Genomic DNA, 25428 nt, shown 5'->3' with positions numbered 1-25428 from the left:
TCCTTGAAATTAAAACGTTTAAGCACTCGCAAGAGGGCACCAAGCAAGCTACAGAACGTACAAATGAGCAATTCCCCCAGAGTCTCCCAAGAGGAGGGGAGGAAGAGAGACTCGATAGGACAGATTCAACGATAGTGACACAGACACAGAGAAGGGGGGGGCCTGGGCGTGTGGTCATCACTGGTTGGCTGCACCTGGCCGGAGCAGTGCACTTGGATGCGGTACCCTGTTGGCCATTGTGGCTGATGCTGGTTGCACCTCGGTGATGGCTGCTGGTTGCACCTCGGTGATGGCTGCTGGTTGCACCTCGGTGATGGCTGCTGGTTGCACCTCGGTGATGGCTGCTGGTTGCACCTGGGTGATGGCTGTTCCCCTCCTGATGCTGGTTGCACCTCGGTGATGGCTGCTGGTTGCACCTGGGTGGTGGCTGCTGGTTGCACCTGGGTGATGGCTGCTGGTTGCACCTGGGTGATGGCCTCTGGTTGCACCTGGGTGATGGCCTCTGGTTGCACCTGGGTGATGGCTGCTGGTTGCACCTGGGTGATGGCTGCTGGTTGCACCTGGGTGATGGCTGCTGGTTGCACCTGGGTGATGGCTGCTGGTTGCACCTCGGTGATGGCTGTGCCCCTCCTGGTGCTGGTTGCAACCTCAGTGATGGCTGCTGGTTGCACCTCGGTGATGGCTGTGCCCCTCCTGGTGCTGGTTGCAACCTCAGTGATGGCTGCTGGTTGCACCTCGGTGATGGCTGTGCCCCTCCTGATGCTGGTTGCACCTCGGTGATGGCTGTGCCCCTCCTGATGCTGGTTGCACCTCGGTGATGGCTGTGCCCCTCCTGATGCTGGTTGCACCTCGGTGATGGCTGCGCCCCTCCTGATGCTGGTTGCACCTCGGTGATGGCTGCGCCCCTCCTGATGCTGGTTGCACCTCGGTGATGGCTGCGCCCCTCCGTGGATTCGTCTATAGCTGGAAGCCTGGATGAGAGGGGCAGTGATTTGTCCAATCACTGCTTGACCCACCAACTGGAGAGTGTACAAGCACAAACTACTAATTCTTATATACTGTACTGAACCACAAATCTGTGGTGTCTTAATGGCTATCTCACCTGAATCATTAATCTATTATTTGACAAGGAATGACAAGGAAAGTATTTTTATCTAAAAAAAATATTAAGAATGCAATGGAACGGGCACGGTGGCACAGTCGGCTATTCAGCTAGAAGGTCTTGGGTTCGATTCCAGATGGGGACGCTTGGGGCGTGTTCCCTCCTCTGCGTCATCAATGCTCATGCTCATAATTCAAAGGAATTTCTTTGTGGAGTTTGCATGTTCTCCCCGTGTCCCCTAGGGTAGGTACCCTCACAAAAACATGCGGTAATCCTGGTCTCTATCTCCCCCTGGCCAGCCGGGGCGCCTGATGGAGGGGAAAGGAACTGGTCGGAATAACGTGTTCCTTCCACGCGCTACGTTCGGCAGGGGAAACTCTCCCCTGTCAGGTGAAAAGAAGCAGATTGGACTCCTCATGCATTGAAGGAAGCATGAGGCCAGTCCGCTGCCCCCCCCCCCCCCCCCCCCCCCCCAGGTTGGCAGAGGAAGTGTAGTGCCCAGGATTACATTAGATAATTGACACTGGGTGAAAACATGTGTTGCAAAATCGTGGGATAAAAAGGGGGAAAAAAAGAATGCAATGGAACGATTTCAAAAGATATCAGGCAGCATCCATTGTCAGTATTATTCATTAAAAATGTGATGCTTTCTATAAGGCCTTTCTTTGAGCCATGAAAAACGGTAGCCATTTTGCTCACCACAGAGTTGTGGGTGACCAATCACAGCCTACTTTTTTGCTGTTCGAATCTGTTTGTAAACGCCCCTTGGAAATACATCTTCCACACCGAAGTTCCAAACTAGTCTGGCCAAGCCAGGCTGGAAAAACTGAACATTTCTTGAGTGCTTTTTAAGAATTTCAAGAATTTTAATTTACAGGTAGCCAAACTTGTTTTTGCCAGATCTGGGGTCAGCCTTGACTAGGCTACTATGTTTCTTACTGGCTGAAACACCCCGGTACAAAAAGCCAGCGATGCAAGCACATCTACTGTATCGCTTTAGCTCGTTCTGCTTTCCCAACAATCTCAACATGGAAATGCATACATCTCTGTTATCCCATGGTCAGCAATGTGCATGCTCTGCTTAAATTGAAATTGCGCATCAAGTAACAGGAAGGAGAGTAGCAAAGCTTTAATGCAGCAGAAAAACACAGAGGCAGGGTTCTGGGACGGAGATAAACAATGCACATCAAAACCTAATGTTTGATTCCTTTCCGCAAGAATGAGTAAACTTCCACTTCACAAGTCCTGCCATCAAAACTAAATAGAAATTTGATCAAAGAAGAGGGAAGTCATAGGTTTACTTGCAATAATAAATGCAATGCACATGGACTGCCTGACAAAATAGAGTAGAAGTGTGAGATTGAACATCCATAAAGGCCAACATTTGGGTGATATTTGTTTTTAAATATGTTAAATACTAAGGCAACAAGGTCTACAAGACTACACTACATTGTAAATGTCGAAAACTACAAGTTTAGAAAAAGTGTAGAAAAATATGGACTGCTTTGGCTGCAAAACAATTAAACTTATGTGTGACTATATGGGATAATAGAGGGAATGATTATGCCAGGCCTAATTCTGACTGTATACAGTACTGCAAAACTTCACATATACTTAAGCACGCGCACACACACACACACACACACACACACACACACGCACACACACACACACACACACTTTTGGTCCACATTTAAACTTCTAGTTAAATTAACACTGTTGATTTTACGGAGTATAAATCCCATCTTGACAGAAGCACCACATGGAATTAACATTCTATGACCTTTGCTCCATGAGATGTTCTCCAGACAAACTCCTGCGGCTGTATTGGGGAAGTGATGTTAACAGTGTCATCTGTCTTGTGACATGTGCCAAGAGTGCTGCTGGAGACAATTGTTTCTTCAAGGGTATTACAAACTCACAAAACCTAAATACTAGATGGTATATACAATTGTCCTTTTGTATCATAAATACTTGTTTTTTCTTTTCTTTACCAAATATTATTTAACTTCTAACATACTTATTTTACACACAGTACAGTAGCGTGTAAAGAGAATGCAACACATGATTTATCTGCTGAATGGTGAAATGGTGGATTAGCATTTTTCTGGTAAATTAGTTAGACTCATAATTAATGAAGAACCAAAATTAGCTTGTGAGTTTCGATCTACAAAGGTAAAGACATTCTCCTCATTAACCTTTGAATATAATGTTGGGTTCAAGATCAAGGCCGGAGTTTCTGGATCTAATGAATTGTCTGGAGTATACCGGGTACGCTAGAGCTGACTGAGTAATGAGCAAAACTCTAACAAAAAAGCACCTTGTTATTAGTTTTCAAGTTTTTTATTATGGATGTATAATTGGCTCTGTCGCAGTGGATTTAGATCACAGATGTCTCATGGCTTGCATGTATTGTTATTGTCCTGTATTTGTTGTTACTAGCAGAGCTGTGTAACATTATTTGCCTCTTATCTTGGCAGTTCACACTTATAAATACCCAGGGGGCAAAGGGGGTTGACCTGCATTTGTCATAACATACAAAGTTGTCCACCAGAAATAATATCTATGACCCAGCTAGGATCACAACCTATATGGACAACTCGGTCAATTTTGTTTTGTTCAATATGGCCGCCCCCAATATTAGCCCCTATTAGTTATAATGGGGGGTGAATAGGGCAACATTCTAAACTCCACAATTTCCACGAAACTTCTCAGGTTGATCAATGATATGAATACGAACATTTTTTGTATTGCAAGTTTTCATGAAATCCAATATGGCCACCACAATATGGCCGCCACAATATTAGCACCAAGAAAATAGGTTTTGGCTCTAACTTTGCATTTTTACAAGATCGTGGCTACCCGAAATAGTGCTTTACCATGATTTCTACAATGATTGTTGACTGTTTTGGCAAACACAAGCAATATTAATCCATTGGTTAAGAGTCATGGCACAGAAGGGACATATATTCTTGAGCTTGCATATTGTCAAAATGGCTGCAAACATGAAAAAGAAAAGAAACATTACATTTCCTGTCAGATCCTATTACCCATGGGGGGCAAACCACCCCTTTTTTGGATACCTGCATTTGCCATAACATCAAAGGTTGTCCACCAGAAATATCTATGACCCAATAGAATCACAACCTATATGGACACACCGGTCAATTTCTTTTCTGGAAATCCAATATGTCCACCACAATATTACTGCCACAATTAGCCTATAATGCGGGTGAATAGGCAACATTTCTAACTGAGGGATATTTCCACCAAACTTCACAGGTTGATCAGTGATATGAATACCATATTTTGGCCACCACAATACTAGCACGAGAAAATTGGTTTGGCTCTAAATTCCGAACCAGATGAGCTAGAAATACAAACTCAACGCCAAACCGGACATCCCTTCCTTCACTGAGTATGGATGGTCTCTCAGTGACGGGAATGCAGTCCCCTGTCCATCTACAGAGCCAGCCTAGCCTATGTCAATGAACAAGACAATATCATGTAGCTGTATCAAAGGCTGCCAGAAAATCTGTGCATGTGCTAGGGATTGGAGACAAGATGCAGCAGGAGCTTCACTCCATTCCTGACTGGGAATGGCTCAGATGCATCACCATGCTCTTGGACTCTGGCTGGCATCCTGTCATGAAAGGACGCGATGAGAGAGATCAATGTCCCTGGACAGCCAAACTTGCCAGGGATCTGCCATAGGCCCTCACAAGTCACAATTGACTGTGTGATGGCTTAGTGGTTAAATAAAGGTTAAATAAAAAAATCATACTCGTGTGAAGTGCCCACTGTGTATAAAACGAAACCAGTCACAACATGTTTTTATATTGGCCACATGACGTCTCATGTTGTCATTTAGTGCCCTAAACGAACATTAAAAGTACATAGACTTGGCTGGCAAACAATTTTTGTTAAGTGCTCTAAACAAAGTAAGCATTAAAAGTCCATAGACTCGGCTGACATATGACGTAATTTCAAAAGCCATACACTGGAGGGGCTGGCGCCCCTCAAAACTAAAGAATCAATCCAGCATGCATCATAATCTACCCTCCAACAGAATGTGCTCACACTAAAACCAAGAGTGTTACAGGCCAACTTCCATCTTTAGTGCAATGACAAATACAGTAAAACCAGTGGGGGGAAATTGGTGTTTTTTTATCCTCTCCTCTCCTCTCCTCTCCTCTCAGCTAGGCAGTAAATTGAATGTTCACATAGCGCCTTTTAAGGGGAAGAGAAAATCACTGGTGTTTATTTATAGAATTTAAAATATAAACCAAAACTGAACTATTACCACACTATTCTTGTCGGTTGTTAATGTCACATTGATAAACACTGCACAACTTACACTCTTGCCCTCTGTTTCACTCAAAATACTTCTGCTTTTAAGACATCATGGAGTGCATTCCTGTCGCCAGAGCCATTTAGAATAATAACACGTAAAACTATTTGTCATGCTCTGACACATCGGGCCGGCAAGACGTCATCAGCCTGTGCCCCTTAAAGGAGCAGTGTACAGGTCACTTGATTGTGTAAATAAAGTGTAAAAAATTACAATTGTGGGTTATATCAACACTCTTATTGTGTGTGTGTGTGTGTGTGTGTGTGTGTGTGTGTGTGTGTGTGTGTGTGTGTGTGTGTGTGTGTGTGTGTAGGAGTTAAAGATGGATCGAGTGCCGTGATTTCTTTCACAGTACAGTATTTGTTAAAATGTTGTTTTTATGTGTGCACGCCCACCAGTTCATTAAGTATGCCTGGTTTGCCTGTTGGGTGGTGATGGGTGGTGATCCACCTGAACTGAAGCCGCACCCACAGCTGTAGTTGTATGATAAAGGGGGAGGGGTTAGGGGAGGGGCCGATAGTGTGATGTCACTATATTACTGTTTATTCCATTGGCCCGACTGTCAAGGGTTCAGCCTCCAGGAAGAAACCCTAAATTCAAGTTAATACACCATTGCACATAAAAACGACTCCAGGGTGTCTAATGAGGTACTGTCACCTCATAGAAAAAACTGGCATAAAAATACAAAAAATGTGGCACTCCCTCTGGGGTGGTGTTAGGGTTAAAGTGGTTATAGGGTTAAAAACAACTAAAATGTGAAAATTTGCTTTTGACATTCTCACATGGCTAGAAGAACGAGTGTGTGTGTGTGTGTGTGTGTGTGTGTGTGTGTGTGTGTGTGTGTGTGTGTGTGCAAATGCGTGTGTGTGTGTGTGTGTGTGTGTGTGAGAGAGAGAGAGAGAGAGAGAGAGAGAGAGAGAGGGTAGAACGGGAGAGAGTCTCCAGGGGCTTTGCAGCAGTGAGAGAACTGTTCTGTCCCACTTCCTGCCTCTGCCTCCCCATGTTTTGCTAAACACCAGAAATGTTATTTGAAGGTGCTACTCCGACCCACTGCTGCTCCAAGGGGGGGACTCTTTAAACAAGGCAGTGGCACTCAGTGGCACATTTCACTAAGACTAAAGGCTTGATATACTTAGTTGCAGCACTGTAGCCAATAGCCAATCTACCAGCTCACAAAGCATTGTAGCGTGACGTGTTGTGAGTTCATAGATCTGCTATTTTTTGTTGAACGACACAACACGCAACAAAGTATATCAAACCCTTAAGGCAGTTACATTCCAAGGCACATTCAATATTGCCCAGAATAATTAGCACCACTGCAGGAACCTCACATAAAATAAATATATAGCCTGTATTAACAAGCAATATCACACAAAAGCACTCCCAGACTGTAGGCTTAGATGCCGTTAAAATACTGAAATTATTGTCTTAACATTTGACTAGCCTCTCAAAGCCCATGTATTTACTGGTGATAGCATTGTTTCCTCTTTGGCCAGTGTTTGTGAACAGTGAAATTTCATGCAAATGTTTTGAGGGTTCAAACACATTCTCTTGTAGTGGGAAATGTTTGTACTTATCACTGTAGGATTTGCTGTTCAAGCTTATTATCAGAATATTTGACATATCTCTTTCTAGTTGACACAAATTGGGTCACAAATGTGAACTGTTGTTTTATTAATATAGTTAACCATAATTCATTCAAGGATATTACAGTAGATGCAATTTACAGAATCATCTTGCGTTTCATTCATACAAATTCATAACTGTCCGCTACCTAGCTATGTTCACTTTACATTTGAAACAAATCTCAAAGTGCAAAAACACTCTTCCAGTTTAAGAATCCAATTTTGTTGGCAGTTCAGTCAGATAACTCACAAATAATTAATAACAGTGAAATCTCCATAGGGCGATTTTAGGTCGCTTCATATAAGAACTGTGTTTGAAAAATAAACCGACCACCCCAGCTTTTCTGTCAGGGGAGTGGCTGTGCGTCGTTAATGATGTCCATTCATATTTGATACAGCCAGTTTCTGGAGAAAATTGAATTTCGCAAAAGCCTTGAAACTACATATGAAGGCAATGTCGCTGCTAATATACGTCACGCCCAGCTGTCAACACATTGCGTCCCTGAGATTCCTCGTTGACGTAAGCTCAGCTGGTGGTGACTCGACTCGTACTAACCACGAAACATTAAATATCAATAAAATTAAAATAAACGTAATTAACATTCAATTTCTGTTGTGCGACGGGCAGATGCAGCCACGCGCCTACCCGGAAATGTCTCTGGATTGTTTGACTCGTTTCAGCATTGCTTAGTTTCTAACGCTTATTTTGTTACTCTTTGGGTATATTTGTACATTTCCAGCTTCATATCCATATGAGTGAAAAGGCCGGGGTGATCGGTTTATTTTTCAAACACAGTTCTTATATGAGGCGATCTAAAAGCCCCCTATGGAAATTACAATGCAAATAAAAAGTACACGAACATGTGGACTGACGCCCTGCCCTCTACTGACAGTGACGTCAGGACTTCTATGCTCTATAGAATGAGAATAAGTGTGCATATAATATTTTATCTTGGCGTTCGGCTCTGCTACATTTTGTCCCTGCTTGGCAAAATGAAACACAACCATTAAAAATGAAGAACAGGGAGATAAATACAGAGATAGATACAATAACAAGCCCCCATGGAGAACAGAAAAACAGAGCCGACCGGTGGTGCTGGGGTGGCGGTGGGAGCAAACAGTGCATAACAACCAGGAACCATATGTAGAAGGAAGGCAGGAAGAATGCATGCAGTCTAGGTAAATACCCTGCCCAATTGGTCAGCTGACATCAGCATATGACATGTGGGTATACACCCACATACTGTAGTAATGCAGCGTATTAACCCCTGGAGTGAGTCAAGTATACTGTATGTATGTGCCCTTGAGGATTAGCCGCTTGAGTATATCTGACTGAACTAACTCCTTCTTACCCGTAGTCATGGGAGGGGAGATGTTTTTTATATTGTCTGTCCTACTCACTGAATGATGTGCAACTCACTTGTGTGCAAATATTGCATGAAATTAAAACAAATTTTCATGGCCTCATGATAAATTAGCTCTCATAACAGGATTTAGAATAGGGCTGTGTGATTGGAAATCTGAAGACAAAATCAAATTCGAAGAATGGAGAGATTAAAAAAAAAGTTGAACCAAAAAATTAAAAGTGGTTGCGTAGTTGCAGTGGGATTCTAAATTGTGTCAACCCAAATCCCCAAACTATGAAACAGGTCACACATCTCATACTTCCAAATCAATGAGGACAAGATACTCAGATTTCACTTTTTTATTTGGCTTTATATCAATAGAAAAACTCTTTCAGCCCAGAGCTTTCCTAGTGCTCTGAGGAAGGCTCTTTGTGCGTTTTTCCATTGATGTGAGCAAAAAAAAAAGTTAAATGTGAATATTTTGTTCTCCTTGACTTGGAAGTTTGAGGTGTGCTACCCGTTTCATATTTTTGGGAATATGCTCAGTAGATAGTATTCATACTACTTCATCGGCAGACAATAACTCACTACTCGTCAAGGCTCTCAGCTCCAGGAGACGTTCTGTTTCAAATAAACAACCATGATGCAAGACAGAGACATAAGAAGAGCATTGCTTAGGACATGCAGATTGGGTGGACTGGACACTGGCATACTGACTTGATTTACATGTACTGTAGGTATTTACCTGAGACCAAATCATTTCTTACACCAGGTTGGAAACACTTCACTTTAGGTTCACAAAATATGAGCTTTGATGGATAAATCATTTGTTATGTCATGGCCAAAGATCCGGCTTTAACCCTTTATTTGCTCATAAGAAAAAGTTAACAGGAAAGCTATAGCTTTGCTATTCATGTTCATAATAATATAATTTAAGCACACATACAGACTGTCCACCATTTGGTTGATAAAATAATACTGAAAAGAAAGAAATTTGTGACATAGATGAACACATGCATGTGAATACACATGCCACTTATTATTGCTTACATTTTACACCGCACAACAACATATAAGCATAAGATGTTCTGAGCCAGGCCCTTTCTGTACCATTTCCACCCTACCCAACCAGAAAAACTGTGTTTTGTTGTGGCTGCGCGCTGCACTGTTTCAGGCGTGTTTGGTTTGAATTGAAATGATATCGAGTGACGTTCGAATATCACTGCACACACAGAGAGACGAGGTAGTGGGACTGTCTGTCTGCACATGCATTCGCATCACGCATGTTTGATGTCGTTTATTTTCCATATGACTGTGTTGTTGCTTGCTGTCGCTGGTGTCAATGTTTTGCTGGAAATAAGCGGACTTGGCAACCCTGGAGTCGATCGACTAGGTCGTGACTGGTCGTATACATTTCATGAGCTGTTGTAGGTCAGGTTTCACCTGACCTACAACAGCTCATGAAAAAAAAGTTTCTATCTAAGACTTCACATTTATTTTTCAGGTATAGCCTATGAACCCAAAGCCCTCCTCTATACACACACACGCACACACACACACACACACACACACACTGTATGACCCTTGTCTCTCTCTCTTCTCGAGGCATTTATGTGCTGTTGAAGCAACAGATATATTCCATTTGGTCACACCAGTAATATAATGTAGTAATGGGGATAGTTTTAATGACCTATGAGTCATCTATGTAAAATAACACTGTCCTATGCGTGTACTTGTGAGTGCGTGCATGTGTGTGTGTGTGTGTGTGTGTGTGTGTGTGTGTGTGTGTGTGCACGAAAGCGAACACAGAGAAGAGAGCAGATACACATCTGGCCTTTAACCACTTCAGCCCTATAGTATACAGTATACTTCATAGCACGACGAATAGCTAAATTAATGTATAGTCCTATAGTGCTGCTGTTACCAGCTCAGTGGCATGCTGTCTGACATTTGGGATGTGATGGCAGCGCAATGGAATGATTTATCATTTCAAACAATTCACAGCTCAAGGAAATGTCTCACAGCAAATGAAAGAGAGACGGAAATACTGTGCAACATTCCTTTTCATTGTATTTTTCGGCATCATTTTGGCGAGTGTCAGGGGCAGACACTAATGAGAAAATAATAGTGTTTAATTATTTTTAAAAAGGTGTCAAAAACATTTATTTGGAATGGCTATTGTGAAAAACATCTCCTGTCATACTGTATAGTCAACTGAAACATACATTTTTCAATAGTTGCTTGTTTTAAATTATATACATTAATCTCAACCTTGATGACATCAGGTCAGACCAAGAAATCCAAGACAAATCTGCTATTCCCTGTTGGTGGGCCTAGAAACACACTCTTCCCCGGTGAGCAGTGACGCTTGTGCGTCAGCAGCATGATAAGCCATTGCTGCTAACCCTTCAGGAATCCACGCATAAAAGCCTACTTATCAGAGCTCTGATAGAGGCTTGTCTCCGTGTGTGTGTGTGTGTGTGTGTGTGTGTGTGTGTGTGTGTGTGTGTGTGTGTGTGTGTGTGTGTGTGTGTGTGTGTGTGTGTGTGTGTGTAGTAGGGGGGTCATGTGTGTCTCTGAAACATTGTGATGGGAAGGGCATTGAGATGCAAGGCACATATTTGCACTACAGTATTTAGCTGGATTATACATTTAAGTTTATATTTTGTTGAGTGTTACCAGGATGGTGGTGAAGGTATTAGGGTTTAGGAGGCGGCCATAGCTGAGTGGTTAGTGAGCCTGCCTAGTGCCTGGGGAGCCAGAACTCCAGGTTGTCCCATGTATGTGTCCCAGGTACGATTCAGCAATGTGTCGATGTGTGTCCCTGAGCAAGCCTCTTAACCCCTAATTGCTCTCAGAGTGCTGCAGAATGGCTGGTCACTGCTCCTATAGTGATTATATAGAACTAGAAGCCTGACCCGCCTGTGGCGGGTTTTGCTATAACGCCACACGTCTGTGTAGCAGTGCGATCCGAGTGAGACACACACACACACACACACAGCGTACATTTTGAACGAATGCAGACAGGGATTTAGCTTTGCCCACTGACTGTGTGTTTTCCATGCTGGGCAGGTTGTGTTGTTGTCATTTCTCCGTGAATATCGTGTTTCCGCTGCCACGTTTTGCCATGCTGGGTACCTTTATCGATACAGAAAAGGGCTCTTTCACACTTTCACTTTCAACATGGAGCGAGATCTGCTGCTTGTAGTAAAGCCCTGCTGTAATTCGCCAGTAGTCGCACACCCACCAAGCTGGGTTGAAAACGCAGAGGTGAAGTCAGTGACGTATCACAGCCAGAAAGCACAGGCATGAACGGCACTCGCGCATACGTCACGGTCTATGACTTGGCCACCAGAACTACGCACAAAGCTCTTTGCATTGTGGCCGTTGAATTCTTTCAAATGTAATACTTGATGGGTAAAATGCAGAGAACAAATTTCATATGTGCAATGTCACAACCCGGACCGTGGCCATGACAAATTGAGGAGGATGCAGTGGACAAAAAGTAATAATAATGTATCTTAAAGAATGTTTACAAAAGAGTTTGGGATGTGTAATTCAGTAAGATCAGTAATGTCAGTGTGATCAATGTGGGTGTGCAAGGTGTGTAAATCATGGACAAAGGGGAAATAAATAAAAGGGTGCTGTAATCTGGAGAGGGACACATGGAATGGCTGCCACCCACTCTTTTATTATAGACCATATTCATATGGCCATATGGCAGTTATAGTAAATCCTCGTCCCCCCTACTTTCGTGCGGTCCAAATGAACACAGTGAGCGCTCGCTAACCCATTGACGTCACTCACTGATTAAAGTATTTGGAGGAAAAGACAGGTCGCGAAAAAGCAGGGTGGCAATGGGGTGGTATTTCATTAACTTAATGGCAAGATGGCCGCAATATGCTCTATAGACGAATCCATGGATGGGTGCCATGGGTGCAGCCATTACTGAGGTGTATCATTAAGCACAGCTTTACGCTGCAGCACTGATTAAATACACTTGGCTCCATGAAGTGAACGGAGTTGTCGTAACTCTGTCTTACTCTATGGCTCTGGTTTCCTCTATAGGGCTCCATGAACAGAGTATTGATCAGGTGGTCCCAATGCACCTACGGAACCCAGGCTGGCCGACGCCTATAGGATCTGCGGGCAAACACACACAGGGAACTACACTATACACAGCCAACACAGATTTCAGTTCAGTTTTTATCGCAATTTTTATGCAAGTATCAATATATCTACATACACCAAACTTTCCACCTGGTGTCTCTATTTATGGCATTGTCATTATAGGTGAAATCTTCCCAAATTGCAAAAAATAACTAATCTACAATCTATTTTCCACAACACAACACCATCATACGACAAAGTATACTGTAAATCAATCATGGTTGAGAGAAAGAATAGACAGAGACAGATAGTGAAAGAGAGACATATAAAGATGCATTAACAGTGTACCTGGGGGACCCCGTGGGCCAGGTCCAATCTATATTTTTCTCCATCCTGCTGTCTACTTCAACTGTGACCGGCACACACTATGTTTATTATAGTGTGTGCACACGCGCGCTACCAGGCAGGTACGCACGCACGCACACAACTTCCCATTCCCTTGCCATTTTGAAATGGCATTTAAACAGAACAAATAAGGCTTAAACCCGTTTGATTGTTGTTGTTGTTGTTGCTGTTGGAGATGGAGAGATCTGCGGATTGGGAGCATCGACCAAAAGGCAATGCAATGCATGGAAAGTACAGAACTGATGAATATTGAACCAGTCAGTGACCCTATAGGTTGGCTGCAATGTGAGACTACAGATGAAGTGTTGCCCTTTGATATGGACCATGAAGGCTTCTTCTTATCACAGATTATTGACTGGTAAAATTGAATGAAAACTTTGAAATGTCAAATAGGGTGCAATATTGGAATTCAAATATGAGGATGCAATACATTATCCAATAATAGATAGACAGCTTGAATTTAAGTCACAGAACCATTGGACTTTTTCACTGTACTGAGTGACTACTCTTATTACTTTTACAGTACTCTGTAAAAAAAATAAAAATAATAAAAAGTTAAAAATCTGAAACTACTAGGTTTCTGCCTGACAACAACAATGTGTGTCCATCCATGTGTGAGTGTGCCTCAGTCCACAGGATGGAAGAGAAAGTGCAGCAGCCTGTTTCCAATTCTTCCATCTTATTGGCCAGAACACTGCAGCACCCAAGCACATGCTTGTTATTCCAAACTCTGTTTCAAGCTACAAAACACAACCACATGTGCGCACACATTTGCACGCACGCACGCACGCACATCAGGTGTAAAAAATGGTATACTAGTCCTTACACGTTTGAATATATGAACACCAAATGATGTACAGTTAAGTGTGGGTAATGCAATTTAATAGATCATAGTATTATTGATGTATGTATTTTGAGTCGGATCAGCCTGGGGCTGTAGGAGGAAGTTGGGATGAGCTTGGGAAGTTGGAATTGGCACAAAATTTATATAATTATTATGCAGGTGGTCCCCAAGTGCTCCGTGAAGCATTCCGTGGGGGGGGGGGGTCTGTATATGCCTCGCTCGGACTCACAGACGCCTCTCTTTGTCACACACACACACACACACACAGTGCCCCGTCGCCATAGAGTTATGTAATCTGTCCGGGCCACCTCGTGTGGTCTGACGCACGCACGCACGCACACACGCACACACACACCAAGCCCCCAGAATGACTCACACACATACACACACAACATGGAAACGAAATAGAACATACAGAGAGAGAGCTGCATATGGAGGCGATGTAAGGTAACTGAATACGATAGGCAACCAACTGTGATGTAACGCAACATATACCCAGATGTGTATACTCAACGGCACGCATGCTCAAGAGCGACATTGCCTCAGACAGACAAACAAACAAACATGACTACTTGATATAGTAGTCATCAATGCGTTGCAGCAGTTGTACATGGTTTGACTGTAATTCTACTGATCAGTGTTTGGATCTATTATGTATTGCGCTTTTTGTGCAGATCCAAGAAAAATAATTAAAATGTGTGTGTGTGTGTGTGTGTGTGTGTGTGTGTGTGTGTGTGTGTGTGTGTGTGTGTGTGTGTGTGTGTGTGTGTGTGCGTAAGCGTGCGTTTGTTTGTTCATGTCAGTCTGAAAGCCTCTTGTCTTTCAGATAAGGATCCTATGATAATCCAGCACAGATCACAGATACCTTTCAATTTATGCTAATAGTCTATTCACACTCGTTTGCTATTCATATATACCTTGTTTGTTATTTGTCCCACTTTTGCTCATCTTTTCAGTTTATTGGTTGGTGTTGTTGCTTGAGAACACTTAATACTAATGTATGCTCCATCGCAGGATGGTGACACTCGACATTCTAAAATGTCCATTGTTTTCAATGCATCATACCGTTAGCTTGAAAAGCACATATTGTTGTTTTTAACGCGTCATGTTTTAATTTTGACGGATATCACCATTGTGTGATGGAGCACACATTTGTCTTTAGCCTTTCTCAAGATGGTTTCACAATCTATTCAGTACAGTATAAAACATAGTTAGAACTTATCGTAAAAGTAATTCAAATACAGCAGATTACAGCATATTTACATTGTGGTCAGTTTACCTTTTGAACCCGAAGTCCACATTCCAGAAATCTGTGGACGAGAAACCCTGTGACTCTGTCTCTTAAAAAACAAACTATTACTGTCACGTGGACAGCAGCTAAGATGGCTCCTGTGATGTACAGTTTGTGTGCATCATGATGAAGATCAGTCAGTGATCATCATTATTTTGTTTGCATGTGTTGGACAAAAACATCATTGTTGTTATTTAATGTCATTTCCGAAATAGAAAACAGAATTACTGCAACAATTGCGTCCTACTTGTAGAAATGCTGTTTGCACCGGTGGTGTAGAAAATATAAACTAAAATATGTACATATATATATATAATATATATATATATAATACATCAACACAACACTATCATTGAGTCTATGCAAAGTATGCATGTTATTAAAACCACATAACCTACAGATTCTATACAGTGTTTCCTTACTTACAGAGATTAACTTTGTTTTCAAATATGCTTTGACTGGCATTTTGTGGCTAACCGGCCAGGCCAGACAGTTAAAACATCACGTGACTAACTAATCTACTTAACTTGATTTCTCCTTTCTCACTGTGGTAATTTGATAGTTACATGACTGTGTGACATTCTCCACCACAGACCAAAATGGCCACAAAACACTTTCCCACAGGGTCCAGTATGTCATCAGTTCATGCCACGTTTTGAGTGGATGCAAAAACTATAGAAAAATAAAATCATACACTGTGCGTGCGCGCGCGCACACACACACACACACACACACACACACACACACACACACACACACACACACACACACACACACACACACACACACACACACACACACACACACACACACACACACACACACACACACACACACACACACACACACACACACACACACACACACACACACACACACACACACACACACACACACACACACACACACACACACACACACACACACACACACACACACACACACACACACACACACACACACACACAATGTGATATTTCATTCACTAATGTGATATTGGACTAAATGACATTCTTCATGCTGCTGTGTAATCATCATCATCCTCAATAACAACATCAACAACAATGAGACAACAATGATTATTCACTTCATGTGCATAGGACATTAATTAAACATATACTCCCATTATCTATCACACAACGCATTTATTGGGTTACAGTTCGTAGGCTTGGAGGTTGAAGTGTGGGAAAGTTATGCTGTTGGCAGTATGGTAATGCATTGATGACATTTATGGCTCTACTGTATGTGGCTTATGGTGGACCTTTCCAGGCCCAGTAATAAAGTAATAAAGACTTAACAAGCCACCTAGCAAGTTGTCCATACAAGCTACACATTAATCTCCAACTCTAAACAGTGATGATGGCTAGGACTCAAATCTGATAAAACACAGAATTTAATTGTACTTGGCAATCACTATATCAAGCCTCAATCCCTCCTGTTGAAGACTGGCTCCATGCAATCCCTGTCTAAAGTTATAGTTGCACAAAAAAAACATTGGAACTGCTGCAACATACAATTATGCACAAGCACCAGATGCATTGTATTAAATGTTTGCAGCAAAACACTAATCTACAACACATGTCTGTGTGAGGTTTTTAAATGATAGATGAAGAAATAAGTCTTGTCACGAGCGAGGGGAGGACGGAGAAGGAGATCAGCTGGAGAATCGGAGCGGCAGGGGCGGTATTGCAGTCGCTGTACCGCACTGTTGTGACACAAAGAGAGTTGAGCCAGAAGGCAAAGCTCTCCGTCTATCGAGCAATATTCGTTCCTACTCTCACCTATGGTCATGAAGTGTGGGTCATGACCGAAAGAATAAGGTCGTGAATACAAGCGGCCGAACTGAGTTTTCTTCGACGGGTGGCTGGCATCTCCCTTAGAGATGGTTAAAAGTTCAGTCACACGAGAGAGACTCAGAGTAGAACCGCTGCTCCTTCGCCTGGAAAGGAGCCAGCTTAGGTGGTTCGGGCATCTGGTTAGGATGCCTCTCGGGCCTCTCCTTAGGGAGGTCCTCGATGCAAGTCCCACTGGGAGGAAACCCTGGGGCAGACCAAGGCGCAGTTGGAGGAAACAGATCGACTCACTGGCCTTGGAACATCTCGGAATCCCCCAGGAGGAAGTCACTAATGTGGCTATGGAGAGGGAAGTCTGGAGCACTCGACTGCGGATAAGCGGTTGAAGATGGATGGATGAAGAAATAAGTAGAACGTCATCGTTGAGAACTGGGACCAGTATGTACTGGTCCCAGTTCTCAACGATGACGTAATGTGGTCCCAGCAAACCAGGCACAGACTTACGGTTGAAAAAAACTTGGCTTCACTTTGAAGAGACCAAGCGAAATGATTACTTGCGCGCTCTGCTTGCGCAAGTAATTACTGTAGATGACAATGTTAAAATGGGTGGCGAGAATAAACAAAAAACTAAATGTTACTAAATTGACACTACAGTACAGTAGCAATCTAGGTAATGGTGATAATGGTGTTCAAAATTATCTGTATTCCATCATTAATTTAAGCTCCATATAAAGACATTTCTTTGGTACCAATGTTACGTATAACACTTGAAGGCATTATGCCATGCTGCATTTATGAATGAGGCCACAAACACCTTTAACAGAACAGCAGAACTTACATGTCTGACAGACAAAGGCACGGAGAGCGAGGTGAGAGAGACAGAGACAGAGACAGAGAGAGAGAGACAGAGACAGATAGAGAGAGAGAGAGAGAGAGAGAGTGGTGAAAGACAAAGCCTCTGGGCTTTTGAAGTTAATCTAACTGCTGTGCCAAGTCTGATAAATATCAAGCCAGCTCAGTTTCAGCAGCACACAAACAACAACCCCACAACCCACCCTCACTGCACTACATAACACATAAACTTTGTATTTTGTGCTCACAAACACACACACACACACACACACACACACACAGAGGGATAACATGATTCGCAACAATTGCACTGGTCATTTATCACCTTTCATTATGTTCCATATTATGGCAGTAGGGGCTATATAACCCCCTGGGGCTGAAGCTTATAAATCAGATCAGTGCTGCCAGTCCTGCCATCGTCTCCATAGACTGTGTGGGCATGCAGATCACAATGCTTCATCATTCTCTGTGCTAATTCATTCACTTATGAAAAGGGGGATGGATTGTCTGGAGATTTCCCCTTACACTTCCTCTTCAGATGTGACGTCTTAGCACATTTATCTTCCATGTTAAAACACGTGCCAGCGGGTTTAGATTTTGCCTCCTTAAAATTCTCCCTTTTTAGACCTGAGACAAATTCTAAAAAAAGCCTTCAAAATCTTGACCTACGTTTTCTGAAAATGTTCAAATGTTTATTAAAAAATTACAAGAATTATGCTGCTATCGTATGTAGTCTATACTGTACATATAGCAACAACAACCACAACAACAAAAATTGTTGCCGTCTTGAAAGGTAAAACCCCCAAACCCTAATGGATCAAGCTTTCCCATTATTCTTATGTATTGTGAAGGCATAAAGTTCATATTTTCTACTTAGGTAGATCTTGCCTATATTTATGCATTATGTGCATGCATGATTGCACATGTAAGCAGAGTCACACAGCCTCAAAGCTTCACAGACGTGTACACACACACACACACACACACACACACACACACACACACACACACACACACACACACAATAGAGGCGAGCGTCAGCTCTAAGGTCAGAAGCAGCCTAGGGCATTGGTAGTAAATGGCTGTCCCTCTGTGACAGATATCCTTACTGAGAGATAGCATGTTTCTCGAAAACATCAGTGTGTGTGTGTGTGTGTGTGTGTGTGTGTGTGTGTGTGTACCCTGTCTGTCTGTCTGTCTGTCTGTCTGTCTGTCTGTTGCATGTATGATGATATGTATGCATTTGTACTTGTGCACATGTGCTAATATGAAGTACTCATCCTAGCTGAAAGGGCCCCTCACATCCCTTTTGATCTCACTCTAAGTGACAGAACCAGTCCACCTTAATCCCCCACCCCCAACACTCTAACCCCTCCCACCATCTTCCATCCTTACAGCCCATTTCCCTGTTGTCCTTGTTTGAACTGTTTAACCTCATTACTAACTGGACCTGAGTTGGCGTTGTACTTGGACCACTTTCTTTTGGTCTACACCAAATCACCCTCTGTGAAGCAGACTTTTGCCACAGTCAGCTGTCAGTCACTGTAAAAGTCACAGTAAAACTCATTTCCGGGTGGCGTCCATCTTGGAAATATGAAAATCTGGGATCCATGACACACCCAATTATGAGTATTCCATTGAGTATCCATTGAGTAGCTCATGCTCATAAATTATGAAATAGACACCAAGTTTGCATTTCTATCCCATCTGGTTCATCGCGAAAGCTACTTTCTGATAGGGGCCAATATTGAGACGGCCAAATTGGATTTCCAGCAGCAAATTGGCCGGATTATTTCTGGTGGCCAAATTTATAGCAGGCCAAATGCAGAAAAAAGGGGGTATGCCTCATTTAGAATGTAATCAGCTCCATTGGATTCCTTGCAACAAACATTTTCTGATTTGTTAGGCTATAAGGTTTCCAAAAAGATATAGTTTTAAAAATCTGTCTTCATGCTACGAAATTACATAAGGAACCTGACCACCTGGACCTTACAGGTGGTCAGGTTTAAATGTATAATTATACTAGACAAAGTGCTCCTCAGAGCACAGGTCTACAACAGGTCTGCTAGGTTATTGTGGCACTATTCTAGGCCAATGTGAAAAGGGTGACATTTCTTTCCTTTCATGGCAAATTTTGCCTTTCATAGCAATCGGACAAATTCATGATTTGAGGCATATTTTGCAAAGAAAAAATGTTTTGCTAAATCGGCCTGCTTGTGGTGCTCCAACAGGTGATATAACAGGCCAATGTCAAAAAGGTGGCATTTCTCGGCCAAGTTTTAGTGGGAATGTGGATGCAAGTTTCACGGCAATCGCAAACAGCGTTCATGATTTGAGGCATTTTGTTGAATATACGAGCCAATCCGTCATTGACTGATTGGCCAATGACTATAGAGATACTGTGTATCAATTTGCGTGACTTTTGGAAAAAACCTGAAAGAGTAATATAAAAAAAACGTTTCCAAAATTGGACTCCTGGTGGAGTCCTGGTTTTATTTTTATCTTGCATGAGACAAACGTTTCGGCTATCCAACCTTCGTCAGTGTCCTAGACTATACAACACATGTGCAGAACAAATTTGCTTCAACAAACACAGATATATGAAATCAAAACAAAATATGCTTTTTACTTATGATGGCACATGTTATTTTAGTTCAATTCAACGCAATTCATCAATGAGGCACCAGTGCTCTCTCAAAGCAAATTCTTGAGCCTTAATGTAACTCTGAAAGAGTATAGATTTATCATTTAGGTTTAGGATGTATGACTCTTTTTTTTCTATAGTCTTTGTCTCTCTTCCTCTGCCCTACCCATATGTCCATGAGCTCTGTTGTTCTAATCTCCATAACTCCCACCATCCTGTTGTGTACTACCCTGGGACACACAGTATGCTGTCACGACTTGCTTTTGCTGCACTGGCACTTTGCAAAAACACACATATGCACACACACATGTGTACACAGTGCACACATATGTGCGCACAAACACCCACCATATGCACAGCACAAACCCACACGTGTGCGTGCACACACACACACACACACACACACACACACACACACACACACAAACCCTAGCTCACCTTCACTTTTTTCCTTTTCTCTCCTTCCTCCCTCTCTCTCCCTTGATGCCAAGTTTTAAATACATTGTGGATAAGGCTTACAAGGAAAGAAAAAACGTTGGAACATCATCAAAAACAAAGCCAATAGTTACAGTAACCTACATACTCTCCCTGCTGCAAGGTTGATTACCTTTGACATAGGGAGTCTTCATCGATCTGAGTCCTGACTGAGTGACGGAGAGTGCAAAAAAGGTATAAGCATTGGCTCTAAACAAGGCTACCTCTGTCTCTTTAAGTCGGAATTGTGAAATAAATGACAAGCACAACTAATGTGGTGCAGAGAAATAATAATATTAATAAAAAATATAGCTGCAAGCAGCTACAAGACGGGGTCAAGCGCAAAAATAAAAAAGCTATACACATATACGCATATACCGGTAATTAAACATACATTTCTACATTAAATAACGAACGATATGGGGTTGTAGCTGTTCTTGGGTTTGTGTTGTGTCCCCGACATGGCATGATACTTGCTGAAAGCTGCAATCAGGTTCTGTGTTCCGTGCACTGATTCGAGACTGGAGATGATGTCAGCTTTGTTATGCTGATTGGCTGAAGAGGTTGTCTGTCAACATTGTAGTCCCGTAATCAGAGTCCAGAATTCACTCGCATGAATGGAAATGCGATTTCAAGGAGTGGTTACCAAGGCCACGAAATTATTTGACGTCGCTTTTTTTTACGTCCGAAAAAGTGGATTGAGCAAATCATAAAATTTAATCATTGGGAGATCTAAAGGTCAGAGGCCGTTTTACAAATGACTGTGAGCTTCAGTTCCTGAGGGATTCTCACAGCCCTCTGCCATATTGCAGAATTTTGCAGAAAAGACAGCACATAACTGCAAAAACTTCTAAAAATGGCGGCATTCTTTTTTGGTATTTTTATTTTAGACAAACTTGTCATTACTTTTTTTTCCACAATGATACAAAAAACAAAAAAAAATGGCGGAATTCTTACGGAAACAAAAAGGGGTCTATGCTCTTCGTGCTTGACCCCTAATAATACAATAAAGAAATCACACTTGTGAAGTGAGGGGCGCTCTTATCAATCAAATAATTTCCGTGGCACAAAGACACAAAGCTGGGCATAGGAGGGGCTAGCGCCCCTCAAAAAAGATAAATGGACACACACACACACACACACACACACTAGCCAATCAAAAAAGGCACTTCCTAAGTATGTGGCGAAACTGTAGTATACAGTTAAAGTGTATAGTCTATATGCATATACTACTACAGTATCTAATACAATTATTCATACCGCCTCAGCAAAGTATAGCATCATCGACAGTTAAACAGTCACTTGGCTGACAGATCATTATCGTCTAAATATAATATGTGATGCTGAGCTTGCTATGGATTGCATAATTGCATTGCCTCATATCACCTCATTAAAGGGATTTGTTCTCACCTCTCTTCTGTCCAGCGTCCACCTTGAGAAGACTAAGATCTCCAAGCTCCAAGTGAGCCTGCTGTAGAGCTACAATATGCCCAGAGGCCACTGCTCAGCCTGAGTGGCCCAGCCAAGGAGTTATGTTCTTAGGTAAAGTACTGTAGGCCAGGCTCTCCCCTCAACCACCTCATCCTCATCCATATCCATGGGCATATTGTGTGCTTTTTCATAAATAGCAACTGTTCCTGAGAGGACAGTGTTTGCTACACTACACACGTCAGCCTACACACTCATACTATTCTAGCTACAGTATAAAATAGTATTTGGATGGCAATAGTGTTGGAGCAAGAAGATAAACACTTATGAATGTTTCACCACTTTAATAGCAGTGCTAAAAGTTAAAAATTCCCAATGCATTGTGATATGGTGCCTTGTGAGCTTGGATAGGGCTTTACCTGAACGGCTAATGGGAAATGTTGCCCATGCAAACCTTTGGGAGTGCAAAACTATTGCATTGAGGCTGTTTATCTATGTATTATATGTACATAAGCTCAAAACAATAAAATTAAATCACCATTAATCATCATTATCAAATCCCAACAGAAGGCCATGAATCAAAAAGCAAATCTAATCTATGATGTGAGCGTTCCTGACTGAGCTGTGGCAGGTATCGCTTTCAAGTTACTTTAGCCAATTTGGCAAATGATGACTCAAGTTCTAAATATCACTGCATCTGTCTGAAGCAAGCCGAAGCCACAACTGGCCACACTTAGTCTTTCCTACAATTCCCACAAATAGTGCCGTAATACAATAGTTGGTTGCTCCAATACTGCATGTCTGTCTCAGCCTACGGCAAAATCGACTATGGGTACAATGTTTTCTCAATCACATCACATTCACAAATCCTACATACCATGCTGAAAGAAAAATCCCAGTATCATGGCATACAACAGCAATGACGTCGTCAATGACGTGACAACCCGAGTAGTGTCGAAATCAGTTATAATGGCGTGGCTCTGCAGCTAACTATAAGGGGTCTATCTGCATGCATGTTATGTATTGACATTTTTAAATAATGAATGATAATTCATCATGAATTTATCATGAAATCATTGTTAATTCCTGGTCCTCATCATTAACTAATGGTCACTATGACTTAATCAAGTGTAATATATCATTAATTAAAGACTTATCCCACAGTTCCACTTCCACATCACTGTCTGATTGTGTGTTGAGAAGTCAACATAGACTCTGATACTCAGCGGAAGGAAGAGTGAAACATTATAATTATGAAACACATTTGTTGCAGGAGGAGTATTATGTTTATGCCTACTCATATTATATAAAAAATGGTTATATGGTCAAAATGCAATGTCATACAGTAGTGGGAGTATAGAAAGTTATTGCACTGCCCGGTGTCACTGTGCAAGTACTGTAGGAAGTCTACCATGGCAGTCATTGCAGCATGTGCCAGTACAACTTGTACAATGACAGTCACTGAACTGTAAGCTAGCTAGTAGGACTTCAGTAAGTGTGGGGATGTTGTGTATTTGCCCGTCTGACACCTTTATCGAATTGAGACTATGAGCAACTGCAGTGTGCAGTTACAGTAGCCTACTGCACACATATCCAGCCAATACACAACGACTATTGCGCAGCTAAATGGAAACGGTGCTAGACCATAGCATCCAGCACCGGTCGGGAAAAACAAATAAGTAAATAGACCAGGCATCCCCCAATAGTGCGGGACATTCAGATCTGTGGGGCACTACTGCAGTGTAACTGCCATAATTCAGTGACCATTGCTCTGATCAGAGCAATATGGGACTGGATTTGAAGGCTATGTAGGAAAGCGAATTGCTTATATGATCCGACCATACGCAATAATAAATGACTTTCTGAATGTGATTTTCTAATCATGCATGCTGCTCAGCAAACTTCTCTACCTCGATAAAAGGTTAAAAAAAGGAGGAAGAAAACCCAACATCTGGGAATTCAATAGTGCGGGACATTCAGATCCAAATGACCCCCCCTTCGCCTGAGTGCCAAGCAGGGAGGCATTGTGTCCCATTTTTGTCTTAGGGATCGAACCCTGACCTCCCAGTCCCAGGGCGGACACTCTAACCACAAGGCTGGTACTGTTCTCTGCAGCTGTTTGTTTTTGGTCTTGTTGGTTGTTTGACTCTGTTATTGTTGCCATTCGAGTGCCATTATTATTATTATTATTATTATGTACGTACTGTATGTTGTTGTTTTGTTTGTTTTTCATTTTGGGTAATTGTATTGTCTGTATTGTGTATTGTTTTGTTTGTTGTATTGTCTGTTTGTACAAAAAAAAAATGCAATAAATATGTTAAAAAAAAAAAAAAAAAGCAGTATAAGGATGAAGGAAACATTGATGGAAATGACAAAAACTATATCTATACACTTATCACACACACACACACACACACACACACACACACACACACACACACACACACACACACACACACACACACACACACACACACACACACACACACACACACACACACACACACACACACACACACACACACACACACACACACACACACACACACACACACACACACACACACACACACACACACACACACACACACACACACACACACACACACACACACACACACACACACACACACACACACACACACACACACACACACACACACACACACACACACACACACACACACACACACACACACACACACACACACACACACACACACACACACACACACACACCAGTGGTCAGGCAACATAAGAAAAAGCCTGGTCAATTTAGTCATCATCTTTATGGGCTGATAGCCCAGCAGGAGAGCCATTACCAGCCCACTCCACCGGGGCACTTTGGCTGGGAATGAACAACACCTGCATGGAGCACATGTAATTGGTCATATTTTAAAAAGCAACTCAGCCCTGGGCATCCACACAGGAGAAATAGACACTGCTGCTCCTCAGAAAGGCACATTTTCCACAGTATTTTCTATATGCATACACATGTACTGTACATCTGTGCTTCTCTACATACTGTACACACAAGCTACTTACGAAAGAAGCTTAATATGTAAATGAAATAACTAGATGATAACAAGATGATCGTTTGGGTTTTCTAAACTTCTACCATGTCCATTTTTACTTTTTATTCAACATGACTAGTAGTAATGCT

General features: G+C 42.2%; 1 long non-coding RNA gene across 1 annotated transcript in view; it reads right to left on the bottom strand.

Moving 5' to 3' along the window:
* The window catches only part of LOC308321575, a 287191-nt gene that overhangs the window by 75627 nt on the left and 186136 nt on the right, over nucleotides 1–25428 (bottom strand). The gene's annotated exons all lie outside the window — the stretch shown is intronic.

This window comes from Protomyctophum bolini (genome assembly GCF_963924005.1).
Source record: "Protomyctophum bolini genome assembly, chromosome: 9".
Classification (NCBI taxonomy): domain Eukaryota; kingdom Metazoa; phylum Chordata; class Actinopteri; order Myctophiformes; family Myctophidae; genus Protomyctophum; species Protomyctophum bolini.
The sequence above is the reverse complement of the archived record's forward strand: the minus strand, read 5'-3'. Positions and strand labels throughout refer to the sequence as shown.